A 22,712-nucleotide genomic window follows, 5' to 3' on the forward strand; every position below is an offset into this window, starting at 1 on the left:
CTCACTTCCCAATGTCATAGAAACATGAAATTTGGCAGGAGCATTGATTATGTCATAAATAGGAAAATGTAATGAGTCCCAACCCGATTATTCAATTCTAAGCACCAAAGAATTAGCGTCCAAATGTTACTTACGGAATCTAATTCTCTCACTTCCCAATGTCATAGAAACTTGAAATGTGGCACGAGCATTGATTATGTCATAAATAGGAAAACTTCATGGGTCCCAAATCGATTATTCAATTCTAAGCGCCAAAGAATTAGCGTCCAAATTTTACGTACGGAATCTAATTCTCTCACTTCCCAATGTCATAGAAACTTGAAATTTAGCACGATCATTGATAATGTCATAAATAGGAAAAGTTAATGGGTCCCAACTCGATAATTCATTTCTAAGCGCCAAAGAGTTAGCGTCCAAATTTTACGTACGGAATCTAATTTTCTTACTTCCCAATGTTATAGAAACTTGAAATTTGGCACGAGCATTGATTATGTCATAAATAGGAAAAGCAAATGGGTCCCAACTCAATTATTCAATTCTATGCGCAAAAGAATTAGTGTCCAAATTTTACGTATGGAATCTAATTCTCTTATTTCCCGATGTCATCTATATATATAAAATTGAATGTATGCGTGTCTGTCTGTCTGTGTGTTTGTCCTTTATGCGCTACTACACCATTCATCCGATCGCCTTGAAACTTTGGGAAGTTGTTGAGTACACTCCTGGGAAGATTATAGGCATAGTACAAATATTCTATGATAAATGGCGCGAGCGTCGTCGACAGTTACGACCCCCCCCACGTAGATCGTTCGATTTCCATCATTGCCACTAATTCTCTCACTTCCCGATGTTGTAGAAACATGAAATTTGGCACGAGCATTGACTATGTCATAAATAGAAAAAGGTAATGGGTCCCAACTCGATTATTCAATTCTAAGCGCCAAAGAATTATTGTCCAAATTTTACGTACGAAATCTAATTTTCTCGCTTCCCAATGTCATGGAAACTTGAAATTTGGCACAAGCATTGATTATGTCATAAATAGGAAAAGTTAATGGGTCCCAACTCGATTATTCAATTCTATGCACAAAAGAATTAGCGTCCAAATTTTACGTACGGAATGTAATTTTCTCACATAGAAACTTGAAATTTGGCACGGGCATTCAATATGTCATAAATAGGAAAAGCTAATGGGTCCCAACTCGATTATTCAATTCTCTCCGCAAAAGAATTAGCGTCCAAATTTTATGTACGGAATGTAATTTTCTCGCTTCCCAATGTCATAGAAACTTGAAATTTGGCACCAGCATTGATTATGTCAAAAATAGGAAAAGCTAATGGGTCCCAACTCGATTATTCAATTCTATGCGCCAAAGAATTAGCATCCAAATTTTACGTACGGAATGTCATTTTCTCACATAGAAACTTGAAATTTGGCACGGGCATTGATTATGCCATAAATAGGAAAAGTTAATGGGTCCCAACTCGATTATTCAATTCTAAGCGCAAAACAATTAGCGTCCAAATTTTACGTACGAAATCTAATTCTCTCACTTCCTGATATATATAAATGAATGTATGTCTGTCTCTCTGTCTGTCCTTTATGCATTACTACACCATTCATCCAATTGCCATGAGATTTTGGAAAGTTGCTGAGTACACTCCAGGGAAGATTATAGGCATAGTACATCTATCCTACGATAGGTGGCGCACGCGCATGCGAGCATCGTCGACAGTTATGCCGCCCAGACAAAGATCGTTTGATTTCCATCTCAAGCACAAAAGCAAAAGGCATTACGAGCAACGGGATGCGTGTTCAACTACAAAATGAGGCATCCGCCGAACGTATCACAAGACAATTGCTGGATATTGAGAATGCTGAGGTAAAATGAAAGCTGTGCTGTGATTGGTTGCTATTTCTTATACTGCTGAGGTAAAATGAAAGCTGTGCTGTGATTGGTTGCTATTTCTTATACTGCTGAGGTTGCATGAAAGCTGTGCTGCAATTCGTTGTTATATATTATACCACTGAGGTAACATGAAAGCTGCGCTGTGATTGGTTGCTATATATAATACCGCAGAGGTAACATGAAAGCTGCGCTGTGATTGGTTGCTATTTTTTATATTGCTGAGGCAGAATAAAAGTTGCGCTGTGATTGGTTGTTATTTCTCTTACTGCTGAGGTAACATGAAAGCTGCGCTGTGATTGGTTGTTATATATTATACCACTGAGGTTTCATGAAAGCTGCGCTGTGATTGGTTGTTATCTAGATATATAAAAACGAATGAATGTATGTCTGTCTTCGCAGCAACGCGCGACGGGTAAGCTAGTCTATATATATAAAAATGAATGTCTGTCTGTCCTTTATGCATTACTACACCATTCATCCAATCGCCATGAAAGTTTGGGAAGTTGTTGAGTACACTCCTGGGAAGATTACTGGCATAGTACATCTATGTGCGAGCATCGTCGACAGTTATCCCCTCCCCCCCCCCAGACAAATATCATTTGATTTCCTTTTCAAGCACAAAAGCAAAAGGCATTTGTGCCTGAGGTAAAATGAAAGCTGTGCTGTGATTGGTTGCTATTTCTTATACTGCTGAGGTAACATGAAAGCTGTGCTGTGATTGGTTGCTATATATTATACTGCTGAGGCAACATGAAAGCTGTGCTGTGATTGGTTGCTACTTCTTATACAACTCAGGTTACATGAAAGCTGTGCTGTGATTGGTTGCTACTTTTTATACCACTGAGGTTACATGAAAGCTGTGCTGTGATTGGTTGCTATATATTATACCGCTGAGATAAAATGAATGCTGCGCTGTGATTGATTGCTATTTTTTATATTGCTAAGGCAGAATAAAAGTTGTTCTGTGATTGGTTGTTATTTCTCTTTCTGCTGAGGTAACATGTGACCTGCGCTGCGATTGGTTGTTATTTATTATACCACTGAGGTAATATGAAAGCTGCGCTGTCATTGGTTGTTATCTAGATATATAAAACAAATGTATGTATGTATGTATGTCTGTCTTCACAGCAACGCGCGACGAGTAAGCTAGTATATTATAAAGCTGAAGTAACATGAAAGCTGCGCTGTGATTAGTTGTAATCTAGATATATAAAAACAAATGTTTGTATGTATGTCTGTCTTCGCAGCAACGCGCGACGGGTAAGCTAGTTTTATGTATAAATTTTAATTTAGGGGAGAGGAGGAAGATCTACTGATTCTTCTTTGGATGTCCTATCTGTGATTAGTATGTGGGAGAGATGTAGCCTGTTAGGACAAGCAAATGGTCCTCCGGCATTTTGATTATCCATGTTCTGTTTGGGCTTGATATTACTAGACTGAAAGGGAAAAGCCATTTATAAGGAATGTCTTTATCTCTCAATGCTCTTGTAAGTGGTTGGATTTGTCTCTCATGTCTAATGTAAGTTTTGAGAAGTCTTGAAAGATTTGGACTTCACTGTTGCATTCTTTTTTTTCTGTTCTGGCTTTGTATAGAATTTCTTCTTTGGTTTTAAAGCTTTGTAGGCAGCAGAGTGTCAGGGAACTGGGGTCTGGGTGCTGGAAGTCCCTAAAAGCTACCCGCAACCCCTGTCCCTACCTACTTGCCCCCCCCCCCCCCCCGGGCTAGGCCCCAGGGTGATAACTGGGCGACGGTCCCAAGGGGTCAGACTTACAGACAAATACAGTGACAAACAGACACAGAGGCAAGTCAGGAAGTCCAGGTCAGGAACAGGAGAATACACAGTACCATGGATCAGGCGAGGTCAAAGTCCGGTCCAAACGCAGAAAGTCACAATGGGGAATAACGCGGGTGTAGCCTGGAGACAAACAAACACTGGCAGGGATCAGGAGAAACTGAGGGATTTAAATGCTGTCAGAACTCCTGCCCGAACAGCTGTTCTCCCAAATTAGATGCTGCACCTGCAGAGACAGAGCAGAGCAAAAGCGCCTGGGAGTCATGGCAACAGGCACGCACGCAGCCGGAGCCGACATCCAGGACTGCAGCGGCCAAGGGAGGTCACCAAGACTGGGGCTCCCCTGCGCTGCACCCGATCAACTCTGGTGATAAGACCGGTGGTGCGGGCACAGAGAGCCCGAGTGCCGACAGTCCTGACAGTACCCCTCCTTCTACGGGGGGACAGCGGACCCCCACGACCTGGAGGAGGCTTGAGAGTCAGGGCCCTGTGGAATAATCAGACCAGACGTGGGACATGAACATCCCTGGCCGGGACCCACGTCCTTTTCTCAGGGCCGAACCCTCTTCAGTGGACCAGATACTGTATCAAGCCCCGAACCCACCTGGAGTCAACAATTCTCTCCACCTCAAATTCTAATTTTCCTTGCACCAGCGTAAGAGACGGCGGGTCATGGGTGAGCAAAGCTGAAGTCACATATCTTTTTAACACATTTTTATGGAAGACGTTGTGGATCTTCCAAGATTCAGGAAGGGATGCTTTATATGCCACTGGGTTAACCACCTGAGAGATAGTGAATGGACCAACAAAACGTGGAGCCAGTTTTAAGGACGGAACTTTAAGTTTCTAATTCTTGGAAAATAGTAACACCTGCTCCCCAACCACAAACGGTGCAGAAATATTGCGTCTCTTATTCGACTGCCTAAGTAGTTTCTCCTGGGAACCCTGAAGGTTCTTACGAACATGGGCCCAAACTGTACACAGCTCATCAGTCGAGGTATCAGCAGATGGAGTATCAGAAACGGAAGGAGTAGAGAATTTAAACCAGGAATGGAAACCATAATTACGGAAAAACAGTGAGACTTGTGAAGACGAGTTTACATGGTTATTGATCGCAAATTCGGCGATAGGTAAGTAATTGCCCCACTGAGATGATTGATTATCAGAAACAAAAGTCGTAGGTACTGGATCAATTCTAGATTCATGCATTCAGTTTGTCCGTTGGACTCAGAATGCTGACGAAAAGGATAAATTAATATTTAGGTTTTCGCAGAAAGCTCGCCAGAAGTGAGCAACAAACTGTACCCCTCTGTCCGAGACAATATCCTCCGGAATCCCATGCAGTCGAACCACCTCCTTGATAAATATATCAGATAGAAATTTGGTGTTAGGTAGTTTGCCTAGCGGAACGAAATGTGCCATCTTGGTGAAACAATCAACTATGACCCAAATGACAGTGTTCCCAAGCGAGGGAGGCAAATCAGTTATAAAGTCCATGGACAGTTGGGACCATGGCCTTGATGGAATGGGCAAGAGAAGAAAAGGGCCCTCAGGACGTCTGCTAAGACTCTTCCTCCTGGCGCAAACCGGACATACCGTCACAAAAGACCGGACATCCCTAGCCATATGAGGCCACCGATAAATTCTGGACAGTAGTTCCTGAGTACCCCTGATACCGGGGTGACCAGCTAGGACCAAAGCATGCGTCTCCTCTAACACTTTCAACCTCAAGGACAAAGGGACAAACAGTTTGCCTTCCGGAATTGCTTCAAGGGCAGATTGTTGAGCAGCGTGTATCAGAGGTGAAAGGTCAGAGGAGACAGCAGCGAGAACCACCCCGGGGGAGAGAATACTCTCTGGCTCAGACTCTGCAGGCTCAGGGGTACCAAAACTTCTAGACAAGGCATCTGCTTTAACATTTTTTGAGCCGGGTCAGTAAATCACCACAAAATTGAACCGTGAAAAGAACAGGGCCCAACCTCCTAGCCAGGTTGTCGCTATGGAAAAGAACTCCTAGATCCAGAAAAGCTCCCCATGCCCTTTTATAGGGCAGTTAGCCGGTTGCAAGGTATCTATTCTGCAACTCACCGCGATTTGGCTCATGTTTGCAGCCTCGCCACGGGCCCTACGTTCTGGCCCATCATCCAAACAGCAATTTTAGAGGACCCCGACGATACCTCCTACCAGTCTGGTGTCACTACACACCTGGGCCAAAGATAGACTAGCAGATGCTACCGCGTCTCTCATGGACTCAACTCAAGAGGATACAGAATTAGTAGAGAAGTTCTATGCCAGGCTACACGTTCTGTTTTCTGACCATGGATTTGATGTTTCTACATCCACACATCGTGTTCTCTTTAATAAATATTTTGTTGAAAGCCTGAAACCTAAGATAGGCCAACCATTGGCTAAAGCCCACCCTGAATATTCTGATATGCAACCTAAGCAGTTATTGCTCATTGCCAAATCATTTGAGAGGACATTGCCACCTAAGAAAGTAGTCACCCAGCTTGTTCAGTTATCCCTCACAGATGACGAGGAGGGTGATTCCCCTCCCGCTACATCAACTGCACCTGCAACGACACCAGCTGCCCCTCTAATGGCGATGACTACTACCCCTGAAGCTCCTCAGGTACCCCCCAACTTCTTCTCCGTCTCTTCCACCGGCACCAGCCATTCCCCAATATCCGCAGCAACTGTTCCCACCTCAGCCTCAGTTACCCCAGCCACAATACTACCAGCAGCCTTATGCTCCTTACCAAAATTATGCCTTCCCACAAGGCCAGCAATTTCCCAGGTTCCAAGATCCGAGTCCTCGGTATTTTGCCTGTGGAAAGGTTGGCCACATCAAAAGGCACTGCCGTGCTCACCCACCAACGGACTTTGGCACATCAGGACAATGCGCAGCACTGAACACAGCACAGCAATTTAGGAATCTTGGTGGGGGATTTGGAAACCTTCAGGCCCCTGGTGGCGCTTCTCAAATTCAAGGCTTCCAACAGCGTTGACAATCAGAAGCCCCGGTGTCCGACCCTCTTTTTGGTTTGCCTACCTCTTTGCACTGCCTCCCTAGAGATAGAGGGTACGCCCTTCTCTTTCCTTGTGGACACAGGGGCTGCAAGATCAGTCCTGAGGGCTGTGGACGTCCAAAAAGCCGACCTGCCCATTTCTTATGACACTATCTCCTGTGTGGGAGTTGATGGAGAGCCCAGGTCTGCCCCCCTTACTGCTCCCCTACAAGTGGGGCCATACACTCAAACCATCCTATCTCAGTTCCTTGTCTCCCCTACACACCCTCTCAACCTTCTGGGGGCTGATCTTCTTCAGAAACTACATGCCACTATTTCCTACTCAGTTTCTGGAATCTCTGTTTCCCTGGGTGACTTGAAGCCTACAGCGGAAGAGATCTGCTTGCTTACCTGTATCCCTCTGTTGCTACACTCAGACTTTGACGAGTTATCCCCCACGTCTCTTCCATCCCACTTAATACCTTGCTTTCCACCCACTCTTTGGGCTACATGCCCAGATGATGTGGGCCTCCTGCCAGTTCCACCAGTAAAAGTTCTACTCAAGCCAGTGGCACAAGCACCCCTAATACCACAGTACCCCCTGAGGACTACACAACCTGACTCCTTGCGGGCACAAATCCTCTGTCTGCTGAAGGCTGGAGTACTTATCCTCTCCACCTCACCTGCTAACACCCCTCTGATTCCGGTCAAGAAGAAGACCCCAAAGAGCCAACCAGATTCATATAGACTTGTGCAGGATCTACGGGCCGTAAACACTGTCACTATCTTAGAGACACCTGTGGTCCCTAATCCCAATACTCTGTTATCCCAGATACCTGCTACCTCAACTCACTTTACCTTGGTGGAGTTGACCAATGTCTTTTTCAGCGTCGCGCTGGACCCAGACTCTCAATACCGTTTTGCTTTCACCTTTGAAGGAAGACAGTACATCTGGACCAGAATGCCCCAAGGATCTCAAAACTCTCCAAACCAATTTTCACAAGCTCTTCAGACGTTCCTTCTCCCATTTATCTCCTCCCTATCTCCAGACATCTGTCTGCTCCAATATTAGGATGACTTGCTTCTCCGTGGTCCCTCATTGAAGGAATTTGAGACCTGGTCTATCAAGTTGCTCCATGTGCTTTCAGAGCTCAACTGCAAGGTCTCTCTCAAGAAGCTCCAATGGTGCACACCTAAAGTCATTTTTCTGGGACATTGCATCTCTACAGGGGTCAAGCACCTAACCCCCGAACGTCAGGCCGCTATTTCCTACATGCCAACCCCAGTGACTGTCAAACAACTACAGGCCTTCTTAGGACTGGTCACTTACTGCTGACAATGGATTCCAGAGGCCTCTCACATCATGGCCCCATTGTATGCCTGCTTGTCTACCGCCAACTTTGCCTTCAACCCACCATGCAACACCTGTCTGCATGAGAGCCGTCATCGCTGCCCAGTTGATGCTCCGTAAGACTTCAGACATTGTACTTGGCCACCCAATGACTGTACTTTTCCCCCATGACATCAATACCATCTTGAAGATCTCACATAAGTCTCTCATCTCCCAGGTGACACACACCCGCCTGCAATGTGAACTCTTGCTTCCTTCTAACATTACTCTTGCTACCTGCACTACCCTCAACCCCGGCGACTCTCCTTCCTCTTGCAAGGTGGGATGATGAAGCATAGGACCCACGTCCCCCTGAACTCCCTGGTCAGCCGCCGGACCACGATTGCCTCCAGATGCTGGAGCAGCAGGGCTCCCTACCACAGAACTTTTCAACTAACCCCATCTCCAACCTGGTCTTGTCATGTACACGGACGGCTCCAGGTTTGCTGATGATAAAGGACGTTTTCACACTGAATAGGCTGTCACCTCACAGACCGCAGTCCTGGCATCTGGAACAGTGCCACCATCAATGTCAGCACAAGAAGCTGAGCTACAAGCTCTAACAACAGCCTGCCAGTTGGCAGAAGACAAAACAGCGAATATCTATATGGATTCACGGTACGCCTTTGAAGTAGCTACTGACTTTTGACGGATTTGGAAAGTAAGGGGTTTTAAGACGGCCCAGGAAAGCCCTGTGAAGAATGCTGAAGCTATTGAAGGACTACTGCAGGCTCTTACACTCCCACGGCTAATGGCTGTCATAAAGGTCAAGGCCCATGGGAAACTCAACTCCGAACAAGCACAAGGAAACTACCTGGCTGACCAGGCTGCGTAGGCCGCCACAGTGCAAGAGGAAGGAGAGCAGCTGGTGATGATCCACACCAGAGCCACCGCAAGGGTCAACCAGAAAGCAGCAGAAGAAAAGAAAAAGACGCCTACCCCAATGGACGTGCTGAGGCATTTCCAACGCATGGCTCCACCAGAAGAGAAGGCTTCCTGGGAAGAGAATGGAGCAAGGGAAGACTCAGGAACCAAACTGATTAAAATACAGGGACTTCTTTGTTTGCCCAGAGCACTATACCCTGCAGTGGTACAATGGGCCCATGGACTGACCCATCGGGGAAAACAATAGATGCATGCTGTCATCAAGCAAATCTATCATGCTCCAGGAATCACCACTTTGATAGCTAATTTCACCAAACACTTGTGAAGCATGTGGGAGATGCAACCCAGGACAGACTATCAAAGTGCCTCCCCAGCACCTTGCAAAGCCTTTATATCCATTCCTGAGGATCCAGATAGACCACATCCAGCTTCCCAAGTCAGGAAAGTACCGTTATGCTTTGGTGGTGGTGGATATGTTCTCTGGGTGGCCTGAGGCCTACCCGGTGGTTGACATGACAGCAACTACCGCAGTTAAGAAGCTCCTTACTGAACTTATCTGTAGGTTTGGAGTCCCGGAGGTCATTGAAAGTGACCAGGGCTCTGCATTTACCGCCAATGTCACTCGCTCTCTCTGGAAGATGGTGGGAGCAGACTTGGGACTACACACCCCGTACCACCCACAGAGTAGTGGCAAAGTTGAGAGACTTAATGGCATCTTGAAAAATAAGATCCTGAAAGCCCAACAAGAGTTAAAACTACCTTAGACAGAAATCCTGCCAATAGCCCTTTACTCTGTCAGGACCACCCCAGGCGGTCCGGCCAAATTGTTCCCCTATGAGATCCTTTTTGGGGCTCCTCCGAGGGTGGGAGGGTATATACAACAACAGCTAAGTTTGGGGAATGATTCTCTCATTAACTTTGTTACAGGTCTTGCCAAAGAATTGTCAGTAACATACTCTGCAGTTTCTGCTTCTCTCCCAGGTCCCACAGATGAGTGTCACGATCTGAAGTCAGGTGACCGGGTCTATGTGAAAAGGTTCGAGAGGGAAGGTCTAGAGCCCCATTTCAAAGGCCCCTACCAAGTGTTGCTCACCACCCCTACTACAGTCAAGCTCGAGGGGAAACCTACGTGGATCCACGCCTCACACTGCAAGAAGGCCTTGGGTCCTGGAGCACAAAGGCCATGATTCTGTATATGCTTTTCATGTTATGGGTGGGAGAAGGGACCTGGGCAGAGGTGGCTATTACAAGAGCAGGGGCGGGAAAAGCAGAAAATTGGAACCCCTGGTCTGAAGAATATGAGGGAGAGGTGACTCTGTGGTACAATTCTTCAAACACACACATAGCCACATATATTTTTGATTACTGCACGTTAGCCCCTTGTTTTAAAGACATAACCAAGCTTAGACAGTCATTCAAAAGAATGACCATGTATGGCTCAAAGGAGGTGTATATATGTGTTACAGATGATTATTGGGGAGCGGATTGTAAAAATTGGGGAGCAGTAGGTTGGAACACAGGCCAGGATTGGGAATACAAGTCCCAAAGTGCTCAGGACAGGAAAGACAGAAGTGGGAGATCACTGATTCAACGTATGACATTATCCGGGAAGGGAAAAAGTTACTACAATGCTCAGACGTTTGAATTTAACATACCGTTGATATTGACTATTAAAAATCCGGGCCCAGGGGACGCAGGTGATTACATAATTGGGACATGGGGATCATCCGAGGGAAGCAATTATCCCCTGGGTACATTCAAACTTGCAGACATGAAAGATGATATTAGATGGACAGAACTAACGAACCCGACAGAGTCAACTGATTCACCTGTTCCTGAACCTTTTGAGTTTGATGCAGTAGTTTCTGTCAGGCTCAATACAGTGATTCATGAATTAAAACGGCAAGATGGGATTAAGGCCATAGCTAACCCTACTTGTGAGGACACTATGTCAATGGAAACAGGTTTCTCTGGCCATAACCTGTAGTTGGAATGGATGGTAGTGCAGAGACCCATAATAAAAATGGTTGCTATGTCTGGGGTAGTGCTAGACCCCATTTGGGTACGGTCCCCCTTGAACTGCCTGAGAATTATGAGAACTATTTTATTAGCCTGTTTACCAATACCACCATCAATAAGGTAGATTGTGAGAAGTGGAAGAAAGAGTACTGCATCCTTACACAGGTGCCCCGATCTGGAGAGAGGATTACAATATTCCCTGGATAAATTACATTTATTATAATCAGCAAAGGTTTGTCAATTACACTAGAGAGGCTCTGCAGGGATTAGCTGACCAGCTGGGGCCTATTGCATCCATGACATTCCAGAACAGGATGGCCCTGGATATGATTCTAGTAGAAAAAGGTGGAGTATGTAAAATGATTGGTGAGACTTGCTGCACCTATATCCCTGATAACACTGGACCTACAGGTAAAGTGACTGTTGCCATTAAGAAACTAACTGATTTGTCAGAGGAACTCAAGAGAAATTCCGGGGTCACAGATCCCTGGGACTAGTACTTTTCGTGGTTGAAAGGATGTCAGAAAGTGTTGGTACAAGTAGGTGTGGTCCTAGGTATTGTTCTGATAGTCCTACTGATTTCCTGTACGTGTATTATGCCCCTGCTCAAGAAAAGCATGAGTAAGGGACTAGTCAACGTGACACCAACATTCCCCCTGTTTGAGAGAGAGGAGGAAGAAGAACCGGTCCCATTGATGCCAACTACAGTACGTTACCAACAACATGGAGATGTGATGGAGATGCCTGGCATCTAAGACTGCATCTGCTCCGGTCTCCCGTTTAAGATGTCAGTGGATTTCTCATTCGCCTAGGGATAGTGTAGAAGGCCGTAGCTTCCAGTGAGGTCGCACTCTGCGGGGTGTTAACTTGTACAGATAGAGGACATGAATACCTGATGTCCTCCTTCTGAGGTGAGGTAGGGATTGCACCCCCCTAGGAGTAGGGCCTTGTGGGTGGTGGGGAAGCCCTGACACAAGAAGGATGACCAGGATCAGGCGTGGGACATGATGCGGGATCTTCATATTAAGTTTTTTAGCAGGGTTTGTGAGGGCATGTGTATATATTGCTATATGTTTTTATACCTTTATACCTAAGTGCAAATTCTATGCAATGCTAATACAAAAAACTTAATATGCAGCCTTGGACTAAGCGGGGCGCCCTGAAAGATGCATGTTTGCTAAAAAGCGCTGAAATGTGGGGAAAAACGGTGGCCGCCATTGCCAAGGAGTGTTGGGTGGAAGAGGAGCTAAGGTACAGTCAGGGAAAGTTGAATATGTATATGTATTACTTGCCTGATAAAGTAACTGTAACTGAGCGGCCACCGCCCCATAATGGCGATTGTTCTGAATCCTGCACATGTCACCATTGTGGCCAACAGAATCCGCCCTCTGTACAATACTGTGTTAATTGTCATGCCCCTAGAACACTTCCTGCTACTCCATCAACACCTTCAGGAAGACCATCACTTCCTCCTTCGGCCATGGCCCCTCCTATGCCTTCTCCTCCTCTGGTTGGCACCGTAAACACAACCCCTTCCTCTTGGCCACCACCGCCGGATCCGGAAACACTTCAGAATTCCGATTCCGGCGGCCATATTGGTGCACCTGCCAACCATCTGCGGCCTACTGCCAAACAGCTGTGGCCTACTGCCAACCATACTTCACTGTACCCTGTACTGACGCGGGATGGCTTGTTTTATGTGCCCCCAGGCCACCATCCTACATTGCCGGATACCGTAGCACCCATTTTTATGTTAACACCCCAGCAAATTTTTTACTCACCGGAGTTTCCGGAGAGCATAGCCCGGAGGAGGACAAGGATGAATTACCCTGAGGAGGAAGGGGGGAATGATCAGTGGAACACGCATTCGGAGGCTAGTTTTCCAGAAACACCCAACTTAACCACGCAGACAGCAAGCCCGTACTCGCAGTCCACTAGCACTGGCCAGTCCCTGTCGTCCGGTTCTTCCAGTACCCTGACCAAAGCCTCTCCTACATGCCCGGGAGTAGTCACCTCTACCCCAGGCCAGTGGGACCGCTGCAGTCCAGCCCGGATACGTTTCCTATCCCCACCCACAGTGATTGGAGAGGAGGAATGGACTGTGCACTGTTCAGTGTCTCTGTGGGATGGCCAGTGCACTTTGGCCTTAGGCCTGGGTGATATTACCACCCACTGTACAGACGCTATAGTCAACCCTGCTAATTCCAACCTTAGCCACAAAGGAGGCGTGGCCAAATTGATAGTAGACAAGGGGGACCAAGTTATTCAACACTACTGTAACAGACTTATAGAGGACGACAGTCCTCTCCCACTGGGAAATTTAGCTCTAACGTCCTCTGGGAACCTTCCCTGTAACCTCATTATACATGCAGTAGGTCCAGTCTATGACCACAGTAACCCTAAGCGTTCTGCAACCATCTTGCAGGACACAGTAGACGGCATCTTGACCAACTGTGGAGTAGAAAACATCACTTCAGTATCTATTTCCCTGATCTCTACCGGCATCTTTGGGTTCCCAAAGACGGATTGCATAGCTATTATGCTGGACACCATCAGGACACATGGTCCAGTGCCTAACCTTAAGGAGGTTCGCTTATGTACAAATCTCCACGAGGCCCTCCCACTTATGCAGGAGGCTGTTGACCATTTCAGAAACACTCCACGTTTGTCACCCCTCATGCTCCCTGCTGGGGAACCGTACCCAGCTAGACTAGTCCCACCAAGTCAGGCCACACCTCTTATGCAGGTCTCTGGTCAACAAGGAACCGTATACAAAGGGTATAAAGCCCTGTGTAAGCCAGTAAAGTTACCGCCATTACTCCAGTACAGGGAACCACACCAGACCTGTGTGTGATGTTTTTCCTTTACCTTCGACTACGGGACATTAGGGTGGGCCTTGATTGGTGCTGTACTGATTGATTACCTTGACACTTGCCGAGCATTCAACCTCTTAGTGGAGTCTAGATACATGAGGGTTTTGTGATCTGGAAGTACAGTGATTTGATGGAGTGCTCCTTCCAGAAAGTGCCTCCATTCCTCAAACGCTCATTTAATAGCTAGTAACTCCTGATTGCCTACATCGTAATTTCGTTCTGTGGAGAAGAATTTCCTGGAAAAGTAGGCACAAGGCCTAAGGTTTGTCTACCTCCACCACAAATGGACTGGATAGATCAGGTTGGATTAGGATGGGCGCTGAAGAGAAAGCAGCCTTCAGGGTGGAGAAGGCCGCAAGAGCATCCGGAGACCAATTACTCACATCCGCCCCCTTTCTGGTGAGATCCGTTAAAGGCTTAGCCACCACAGAGAAGTTCTTAATGCACTTACGATAGTAATTAGCGAACCCAAGGAAGCGCTGCAGAGCTTTTAGGGTAACTTGCTGAGCCCATTCCGTGATAGCTTTCACCTTAACTGGATCCATCTAAATATCACATGGTGTAATGATATACCCCAGGAATGATAGTCTCTGAACACCGAAAACACATTTTTCAAATTTCGCAAACAATTTGTTAGCCCTGAGGTGAGTCAGCATGGTTCATACCTGGACACAGTGTGTCTCCCAGTCAGGGGAGAAAATCAGGATGTCATCCAGGTATACCACAACAAACACACCCATGATAACCTGGAAAATCGAATTCAAATACCCTTGGAAAAAAAAAAAAAAAAAAAAAAAAATCGCTGGAGCAGTACATAACCCAAAAGGCATAAGAGGTATTCATAGTGGCCCAGAGGTGTATTAAAAGCCATTTTCGTCTCATCCCCTTCCCGAATACAGATGAGATTATAGGCTCCCCTCAGGTCGAGCTTAGAGAACCATTGGACCCCAGAAATCTGATTGAGGAGGTCGGGGATGAGAGGAAGAGCATATTGGTTTCTAATGGTTATCTGGTTGAACTCCCTGTAATCAATACAGGGTCTGAGGCCTCCGTCCTTCTCAATGAAGAAAAACACGGCGCCCACAGGGGACTCCGAGGGTTGAATGTGTCCCTTGGGCAAACTGTCCTGAATATAATTCTTTATGGACTATCTCTCAGGAACAGTTACATTGTAGATCCGACCCTTAGGGAGTTTGGCTCCTGGGATCAGATCAATCTTACAATCAAATTCTGTATGAGGAGGCAATACTTCAGAGAGTTGTTTGGAGAAAACATCAGAAAAGTCAGCGATATAATCTGGTAACTTGACCCTCTCCAGAACAGAAATATCCAAATTCACCAGATTCATGTGATTGGTACAGTGGGACCCCCACTTGACCAACTCCAGCGTGTTCAAATTAATAATGGGATTGTGTTCCCTTAACTAAGGGAGCCCTAAGACTATGTCCACAGACAAGTCTTTCATGACGAGAAAGGCGCAAGTCTCAGTATGCAGGGCTCCTACGTTAAATTTTAACTCTGGGGTAACAAGATTGACAATGCCAGCATGCCTTGGAGTCTACCCCAAAACCTGAATAGGAGGATCTAAACCTAGCAGGGAACCAAAAATCTGAGCTACAAAATCAAAATTTACAAAATTTGCTGCTGCCCCAGAATCAACAAAGGCTTGCCCTGCACGAGAGAAGAATCAGAACTCTAAGGTGCAGGGCAAGAACATTTTAGACACAACAGGGAGTACCTGAGGTCCTAGACATTCCTCCCGACAACTGCCTAGGAGCGGAAGTTTTTCCTACTGATGCTTCTTCCCGCAGATAGCGATCCGATGACCTGACTCTCCACAATACAAACAAAGGTTCTTCTTTAACAGGTATTCCCTTCGCTGTTTAGGTGACATCGTCCTCAATTCCAGGGGTTTGGCGGAGGGAGGTGAAGTTGTCAGTCTTACAGGGAGAGTGGCTGGGGAGGTCGGGTGGACCAGACTGGACCGAGCAGATCGCCTGGCCCTCAGGCGCCGGTCTGCTCGATGGGTAACGACATTGCTTGCTCCAGGGTACCAGGCTCTGGCTGGGCAACCAGCAGATCTTTTAGGTCTTCAGATAGACCAGTCAAGAACAAGTCTTTGAGGGCCGAGTCGTTCCACCCCGACTCAGTGCAGTGCTGTCTGAATTGGGAGCAATAGTCCTCCACCACCTTCCGACCATGCCCAGTTTTGGGGTTCTCCTCTCAGTCAGGAAATCATGATGCCCACCCTCTGGTACTCTGTGCCAGACGAGTGGGGCTGCAAATCAAAAAACAGCTTACAGCCTTCCCGGAAAGAGAAGAACTGTTTCCTTTCCCCAGAACAAAAGTCAGGGAGCATGGCCGAAGGCTCAGAGATAGTTGCCAGAACTGTGGAAGGCTGAACCTGAGCCTTAGACAACACCTGTTCCTATTGCTCCAAATGGGAAGTCAGGTTCTGTGCCAGGTTAGTCAAAGCCTGGACCTGGTTTGCCAAGGTCGACACGGCCTCCATAGAAGCGGTAACATAGCCAGTAGGACAAAAAAGTCTGACCCCGATGGCCAGTGTAACTGTCAGGGAACTGGAGTCCGGGTACTGGAAGTCCCTAAAAGCTACCCGCAACCCCTGTCCCTACCTACTTGCCCCCCTGGGCTAGGCCCCAGGGCGACAACTGGACAATGGTCCCTATACTCACTAGGGAAGCGGGTCAAGGGGCCAGACCTACAAACAAATACCGAGACAAACAGACACAGAGGCGAGTCAGGAAGTCCAGGTTGACAACAGGGGAATATACAGTACCAGGGATCAGGCGAGATCAAAGTCAAGTCCAAATGCAGAAAGCCACAACGGGGAATCAGATCAGAATAACGTGGGTGTAGCCTGGAGACAAACATACACTGGTAGGGATCAGGAGAAACTGAGGGGTTTAAATGCTGTCAGAACTCCTGCCCCAGCAGCTGATTGGGGCGGGGAATCTGACAGCAGCAGGACCAAATTAGATGCTGGGAGAAAAGCCCCTCCCAGCACCTGCAGAGACAGAGCAGAGCAAAAGCACCTGGGAGTCATGGCAACAGGGACGTGCGCAGACGGAGCAGGCGTCCAGGACTGCATCGGCCAGGGGGGGGGGTCACCAAGACCGGGGCTCCCCTGCACCGTCCCCAATCAGCTCGGTTGATAGGACCGGTGGTGCAGGCACGGGGGCCCCGAGAGCCGCCAGTCCAGACACTGAGGGCATCCTATGGCCTGTCAGATTTCACAGACCTAGGCCTGAAGACCCTTTTTGCCTGCCTGAATAAAATCACACAGGGAGAATTCGGATTGAAATGTGCTCACATGTAGCGTTCTATTGTTGAAGCTTCTTCAGATCTAGTGTTTTATTAGAAGTCGTAGCTTGTATTACCTTCCGCCTCTCAATGGCGTCAGAGTTTACATATAGTATTTCCAAGAAAAATGAATAGATCTAGTGGTAAAAGAATAATGTATGAAACTGTTGCAGCAGTGTTAAGTTTGGCCTGATGGACTGTAGATGAGATGTGTAGAAAGTCACTCCCCCTACTTGTGTAGTTGCAACAGAAGCAGCAGCCTCTCTGCAGCTGGAAGCCTTTTCCTTTTTCCCCCTTTTCTGCTTCCTATACACTGCTGTAACTCTCACTGATTATGTAAGTAATATGGGTGAGGATAGTCACTAACCATGTATGTATAGATGGGACACATTTTACTTTGATTGTGATGGCATGGTGCAGAAGTTATTTTATCTTAACCCATTAGAAGCTGTTGTTCTCTTATCTTAACACAACAAGCCCATTTTAAAAGTTATTTAAAGTGCAAATGAAGCACCCTGATAGCACCACCATTATATCAGGTTGACATTGAGCGACAAGTTAGCAAGAAGTGAGCGATACTCAGTGATGATCTGCCTGTCTAAACATTCTGCATGAGCGCTAACTACGGGCAGTGACGTCACCCACTTGTGTAGATTGTTTAGCCGACAGTTGGGGGTATTATGCCCATTGTATACAAACCATTTCCCATTTGAACAAGCGCACAAGCGAGTGACATCCCCTCTAATTTGTTCACAGCTGTTTGCGCTCATGCAGAATTTTTAGACAGACAGATCATCATTGAGAATTGTTCACTTCTCATTCAGCGCTCTCATTGAAACACTGAGCAGAGGGTGTTTAAACGTAACGAGAAGTGAGCGAACCAACGATGACTTTTATGCTGGCTGAAACTGAACGACAAACGAAGAGCAAACAAAAAGTGCATGATGGCTTGTGTGTGGATCGAATGGTTATCTCACAGTTTTGTTTGTTTGAACAAATTTGAACAACAATCATTACGTGTAAATGGGCCTTTATGCATAGCCCATCTGTAAAATAGGGGAGGCCTCATGTGGAGCAGAGTGTTAAGGCAGCAGAAATGCAGTCCTAAACCCTCCCTCATGACCTGCAGGTAGCAGGTCCAAGGTTGACTCAGCCTTCCATCCCTCTAAATGTCGGTAAAATGAGTACCCAGCTTGCTAGGGGGTAAAAGATGACTGGGGAAGGTAATGGCAAACCACCCCGCAAAAACAGTCTGCTCAAGACGATGGGACGTCACCCTAGGAGTTAGTCACTACTCGGTGCTTGCACCAGGGGACTTTACCTTTAAAATAGGGGAAGTCACTGATCATAGTCACTGTAACATGGAGAGTACAGAATATAATATAGGAAAGAGGAGTCACTGCCCATGGATATAATATAAAACAAATAAAGTTCGGAATACCTGTTCAGATTCTCGCCCCAGTGTCCTCAGCTCCTCTCCCTCATTGGTAGTTAAAGAAACTGTGACTTGGCTGCCTTTAACCCCATAAAGAACAAGCACAGTAAATTTACAGCACTTGGCTTTAATCCCAGTTGATGGTAAAAATACAGTGCAGGATTAAAGCTTCTGCTCTTGCTGTCTAGTAGGAGCAGGTCAGTTTCTTGGCTCTCAGACACAGCCCAAGACCCGTAGGAGAAGGCCAACGCGTTTTATTAAGCGTGTCTGCCTTCTCTCTTGCAGATGACTTAACACTCAATTAATGCTATGTAGTGAATAGAGAAAGTGTCACTGTCGCTATTTGACATGGCGATCACATGACTGCCGGGTGCCACTTGCTTCTTGCCTCTGTTAGTTACTAATATCACTACAGGGGGATGTTTTCTCAGCTACAGTGAAAAAGTGTGAAATAAAAAAAGACAATATGAGTGGCTCCCCAGAGCTCTATGGTGGCGCTTATTTGTGGGTAATTATGATTTGTTTTCTTTTTTATTTCGGATGTTAGTGCGCTTGAGTCAGATATTTTGCTTAACTTGTTGTAAACACAATGTTATTTAATCAGACTGGGAGATGAGATAATTCTATTCAACACACACAGTGAGTAATAAATGATATACAGTTTGCAACAATAAAGATACTTGTGTATAACACATTTACATACTGGGAGCTTACTCTGGATTTCTTCTCTCAATCCCTCCTCATATTTGCATATCTTTTTTTTTTCTCCCTCTCTTCATATTAATATCTCTTTTATCTTTCCTCCACTCACTGTCACAGCTGACTCTCCTTCTTTGTTTATCTCTGTTTCTCTGCTTTCTCTCCTGTCTCTCTCTTTCCTTCTTTTGCTCTTCTTGTTTTGCTCTCTCTGCCACTTCTTACTCACTGGCTTCTCTCTTCTACTTCTGCTCTCTCTGGTTTCTCTCTTCTGCCTCCTGCGACCGTTGTCCAACGCTATATCACCTCTGTCACCTGACCAGTCTGTCTGCAGCCAATCACAACCTATCTGGTTGCTAGGCTACCTGCATCATCTGAGTCTCTGGGCATTTTTTCTAATCTGTGCAGCTGGATAAAAACGACTAACTGGTTGCTAGGTTACCTGCAGCAGCTATGTAAAATGACTGAAATTAACCCCCTAGGGCCGGTTTCCACAGCTAAACAGTGCTATGTAGTGATTAGGGATGAGCGAGTATACTCGCTAAGGCACTACTCGCTCAAGTAATGTGCTTTAGACGAGTATCTCCCCGCTCGTCCCTAAAGATTCGGGGGCCGGCGCGGGGCGGCGGGGGAGAGCGGGGAGGAAGGGAGGGGAGATCTCCCTCTCCCTCTCTCCCGCCCGCTCTCCCCTGCTCCCCGCCGCAACTCACCTGTCAGCTGCAGCGGCCCCCGAATCTTTAGGGACGAGCGGGGAGATACTCGTCTAAAGCACATTACTCGATTATATGACCCGGATCTCCAGTGCTAATGATACCACTGCCCAATGCTATTACTGTCTAAGAGAAATAGACTTCTGAAGAGAAAAGAGCACATAAATTGTATGACTGAGCAGTGCAGAAAATATTGTCTGGCTAGATGATTCAATGGGAGAATCAGAATTTGGTGCAAGCAGCATGAATCGCTGACCACTTCCAGTCAGCCAGTCAGAACATGCCAGCACTTCCATCTAATTTGTGGCAGCTACAAAAAGCTTCCTGTCCGCAGGGGCCGATATTCCAGCTGAATGATTTTAACACTTAGTGGAATCTACTTTATGATGAACTGCGGTGATTCCAAAGCTCAAAGGAGGCCCAACGTACTACTAGATGGGGTCTCTAATAAAGTGGCCATGCAGTGTATACGAGAAGCTGTGATTATTGTACTAGAGATAAAGTCCTAAATCATTAGTCATGTCAGGTGGAGAATTTCTGGTCTGGTAATAAGGGAGCAAATGTAGAATGTAGAAATGTATTAATGTACAAATTCCTCCCCCTGAGAGGCTCAGTGACCTTCACAACGGCTCCTATTGGTGATAATACACTCATTGTCAAAAAATATTAAGCATGTAGAAGACGTCGGAATGGAAATAAACTTTCTCGGTGTGACTGTGATGTTGATAATAAGTAAGTGATTACAGTATCTGAGCAGAAGGATGTATTGCTGAAAACGGAAGATTTTCGCTGTACATGAACACTGTTGTCATCAGCGCCCAAACTAAATCTGGATTGGTCGCTGAAGACAAGCAGTCCGGTTTCTTTGTTCATTGTAGAAAAGTAGATACACAGCAGCAAATGCAGGCAAAAATTGTCCTCTGGGGCTCTAAGAACCTTCTTTAGGCGAGGAGGGAAATGCAAAAGCCAGACTGGTCAGGATCAAGACCCACATCACATCCAGCAAAAATACATGCCCTCACAAATCCACTGGTCCCAACACCTCCTCACAGTCTGGTCAGAATGGCCGGTGGGGGACAATTCGTTGATATGACCATCTAACCTCTCACATCTCAATAATGTTCCCCCCTCTGGTAATGGGGTGAAATCTCTTCTCTGCGTCGTAGAGGCGTCTAGTGGTCAACAAGCTCTACACAAGTGTAAGAAGAGGTCACTACAGACAAGGAGCCTCCGAGAGCCTTTTATAGGCCAAGGGGGGGAACCACTTTCAGGTAACAAGATCATTCATCTCATCACACCTCAACTCTTATCATTTACATATTTGCCTGAGATGGAACTGCAGGACGAGTTTTTCAGCAAAACCACTTTTTCTAGAGGCAGGTGTGTTTTTGACAATGAGGGGAGGCTTCCTACAGACATATGGGCCCCTGAATGATGTGTGTAATACGCAGAGAATAGAACCTGTTGATTTCAATGGGTTTATTCTCATTTTTTTTTTTGCATGCATATTTCTTCCGAATGCAAAAAAATAGGACCTGCCCTATTAATGTGTGTATTTGCGCATTAAAGGTCCCTATAGAGTACTGTGGGATGTGCACAAATGCGCACTTAATGCATGCATGCAGTAATACGCTGTGTAATTCTGTGAAAAACAGAACACCTAATTAGGCTAAATAGCCATTCAAATTGGGGTGTCTGCTGCGCAAATGAATATGCCCTGTGTGCACAGAAAGTGCAACTGCGCCCATACTCGTGCACATCAACCTTGTTCATAGCATAAATATGTTGTGCTGAAGTGTGCATTTGCCCATATGCCCCTGTGAAGTCTCCCTGAACGGTTTTCTTTCTCCTCTACTAAAAATTACAGATACAAAAACTGTATTAAGCCGTGATGTTTGAAGCTGCAGTCTTAAATACCGATGCAGAACTAAGCAGGCCTGAACAGCGCCCCATATGTGAGGAGGAATACACTGCAATAACACAGATGCAGTATACATGGCATGCACATACTGCACTTACTAAGTAGGCTGTTATATAATTTACCCCCTATATAGAATTATTGAGACTATTAGGGTGTGATTTGTGCAAGAGATGACACAACGAAATACATTGGTTCTGATCTAAATTTATTAAGGAAGTGCAGAGCTTTATGTAATAATTGATAACATAGAAATATATTAGTATCCAATCATAACAAGGTCACGCCCCCTTGGAAACCATTATTTAGTCACTGAGTGATACAATGTTACATGACAACAGGATATGCCATAAAACAAAAGCTATACATTGACCCACAAAATGCTCCATGAGTCACCAGCAGGCAAGCAGTCTGTGTCCTGGGAGTGCAGGAAATGTCACCGAGGAAGCAAGAAAGGAGGAAGTGAAGTAAAGCGTCCTTCATCTGACCTCTAGGAGTGACACTATATCATATGACGTTGTTATATAGTAATGCTTACAGCTGGAGCAGAATTAGTTTTGGCCCCACATGCACCAAGTTCATTGAATGTTGCGCACCTTTCAGTAAATTTGGAGCAAACCACGTCAAGTAGTTCCTTTAAGCCGGTTTCACATAGACGATAAAATCGTGCGAGATTTGTGCGTTGCAAGATGCACCCATCTTGCACAAATATGAACCCCATTCATTTGAATGGGTTCATACACATGAGCGATGT

Source organism: Eleutherodactylus coqui, chromosome 8 (assembly GCF_035609145.1).
Source record: "Eleutherodactylus coqui strain aEleCoq1 chromosome 8, aEleCoq1.hap1, whole genome shotgun sequence".
NCBI classification, from domain to species: Eukaryota; Metazoa; Chordata; class Amphibia; order Anura; family Eleutherodactylidae; genus Eleutherodactylus; species Eleutherodactylus coqui.